The sequence below is a fragment of the Centruroides sculpturatus genome, unplaced genomic scaffold, assembly GCF_000671375.1.
Source record: "Centruroides sculpturatus isolate CEXI.00-Female unplaced genomic scaffold, Cexi_2.0 scaffold567, whole genome shotgun sequence".
Taxonomy (NCBI): Eukaryota; Metazoa; Arthropoda; class Arachnida; order Scorpiones; family Buthidae; genus Centruroides; species Centruroides sculpturatus.
In genome coordinates, this window is record NW_019384844.1 from 491,192 (window position 1) to 494,151 (window position 2,960).

At 30.9% G+C, this 2,960-nt stretch overlaps 1 long non-coding RNA gene across 1 annotated transcript; it reads right to left on the reverse strand.

The window, feature by feature from the left end:
• Positions 1-420: 420 nt before the first annotated feature.
• Positions 421-758, reverse strand: LOC111630362. The gene is made up of 3 exons (XR_002757510.1): positions 743-758; positions 599-682; positions 421-512 (listed from the first exon to the last, which is right to left on the reverse strand). It is a non-coding gene; the product is annotated as an uncharacterized LOC111630362 (long non-coding RNA).
• Between the last annotated feature and the right edge of the window lie 2,202 nt (positions 759-2,960).

The window sequence follows — 2,960 nt, forward strand, 5'->3', positions numbered from 1 at the left end:
GTATAGTACAATATTTTCTGAGGAAACACTTCTACTTATTCTTTTTTAACCCCATTCCCGATAAAACGGCATTTTCACAAACTCGGTTACCCTTCAATCCACATTAGGCCGAGTTTTCGGGACTCTAATGTAATATAATTTGATTTGATTATGCAATTTTTCTATAATTTTTCTATGCAAATATTTTGAAAAAAATTAAAGTGTAACGTAAATATTTTTCATGTTTTTTATTTTTAGTAGTTCAGTACATATTAAATTCATTTTGAATAAATTCTTAACTTTTGTAGAATATTTAAATTCATAACTTTATTATTATCAGAAAAATACGTTCTTATTGCTTTCAGTATAAGATGTAGAGATTTCTTCTTGAAAAGATAATAATTAAGGATAACATTTGCATTTTTTACCCATGCATTTTCCGCGATCAACTCCGAATGCTGCTTTACACGGTGCCCAACATTCTTTTGATACAGAACAACTGACATCTATAAATGTTGATTCATTCAAATTGACTAAAATGCGCAAATGTAGAATAATTAATATTATTACATGTACTGTACAGTACATAAATTAAAAACGAAGATAAAAGCAAACTTACACATGGTACAAAAGAGTAAGATTATCAAAATACCATAAAAAGCTTTCATGATTTTGAAGAATAATTATAATAATCAGCTTACACCTAAAAACAAAAACAATTAATATTCATATATGGTAGTATAATTACGTCTTAACTTGTTACCTTTCGAAAATATTTCTTGGTTGCATATCATTCGAAAAATTACGGTTTATATAATAAAAATAAGCAATAAAAACCCAGAATAGCCAATGAGAATCCGCCTTACACAATTAAATATTTTAATGATTATACGAGACAATTACAAACTTATAACACACAAGACGTTTTAAAATATTATTACGACATATATTTAAGTAGAAAAAAGTATAATAATAATGTACTGTATATTGAGTAATTTACAGTGTTTGATAAATTTAACTTATCGACTCACCCTCTGTTTTGCTCTATTGGCGAATAAAGAAAGATCCTATAGTTATTTCTATTGCGGCAGAATTCTTTATCGGTTAAATTCGAAGCCCGTAAAATCGTTACTGTATTTAACACGGACAAGACATTTTTATGGCAAATGACTTATAAATAATCAAAATGTTTAAAACGAAATTAAATTGCTCTCAAATGTTTGTCTCGTTAATAGTAATGTGAATAATTGTGCACTATTTTCTAAGGATAACAATTTTATTTTAGATTTTCTAATTCTTGAATGTTGATTGAAAATAATTATTAATTATTTTCTTCAAAATTAAGAATTTCAAATTCTATAAAACACGTTTATTTACATTTAAAGGAGAAATGAGTTTGACTTCCTTCAGTAATGTAAAAATCCAATGTAGCAATTACGAAGAGTTTAGAACATTATAAAAGTTTGAAATAGTATAAAGAATTTTCTGTTGTTATAAAAATTTAATTTTAGTATTAATATTTATCATAACACAATCGAATTTGTTAAAAATTACACTATGCAATATATCAATATTATTAACAAATGTGTTTTTAATTTTCAGTTAAGAAACATTAACTCTGCTTATCTGTTATATCTTAATGATGTTAAAATATTTTATGAATAATTCTAATTAAATTGTCTCATTTAGTTTGTTTTTTTTAATTTTTGAATTTATGTTTCCTTTGTAGGCACTAAAAGGATATCTTTCATACTCATCAGAGGTTTGGTCAGGACCACAATGCAGGTTTTGACAGGCAGGTGGGTTTTTTAAAATTATTCTGCCAATTGAGCAGCAAAAAGCCTTTATGGCATCCTATTATGGGTTTCGCCAAGTCTACAATAGAAGAAATGAGTAGTGAGGGATGAGGTTCGAATATCTATATACATCTCGAAAAATTTCCTGGGACTCTTTGACCTGCCTGGATTCGATTTTGGGTGCACAGAGCTACTGCTATGGACACCCAGAATCGAATTCAGACTCGTCAACCATGTGATTGTCAGAGATAATGAATGATGAGAAGCAGGTTCCCATCTATGTGAAGAGATCACTTACCAAAAATCTTTTAGGTTCAACTTTTTCCGTCTTAGCCGTTTAGTCGTCCACATTAACCATCACCGAAAATAAATACTGATTTTTCAATGATATCAGGGAAACATGTATTCATAATTATAAGAATTATTTAAGATTCTTAAACGATATTCCTCATGATTTCTGCGTCTCTGAATTTTTAAAATTTCATTTTAAAATAACAAAGCTGATTCAAACTATATACCAGGGCTGTGGAGCCGCGTAAAAATCTACCGACTCCAACTCCGACTCCGACTCCGACTGTTTTTTACCATCCGACTCCGACTCCGACTCCGATTGTTTTTTACCATCCGACTCCGACTCCGACTCCGACTGTTTTTTACCATCCGACTCCGACTCCGACTCCGACTCCGACTAGGGACAGACTTGTTACCGAAAGAGACCCGGAAATTCTGATGTCATCACGTGACATCAGAATAAAATATTCAATAAATAGAGTTGTAATAAAGATAGAGCGTAGAAACTTTTTATTCCAAAGCTAAAAGACTTCTCTAAGTAATATATAAATATTTATTCGATAGTTTTTACTTTTCCGGCTGTTATAGGCCTGTATAACAGAGGAAAAGTGTAGCGCTCGGTCAAAAAATGACCCCTCCCAAATTTTTACATTTTTGGACTCGGGACACCTTGAAATTTTGAGATATGCAAAAGATTCGAGGTTTTTTCTATATGTGTGGATGTTAGACTGTGTGCGGGGGGCATGATTTCGTTCACCCTGTTTGAAGCCTAATAATTTCTGTGGTCAGAGTGGTCAGAATACGAGTCGGATGGTTTAACACAGGAGTTAGTTATTTAAGTCAAAGTGGTTGAACTAAATCGTGTCCCCATATACATTCTAACATCTTAAGCGA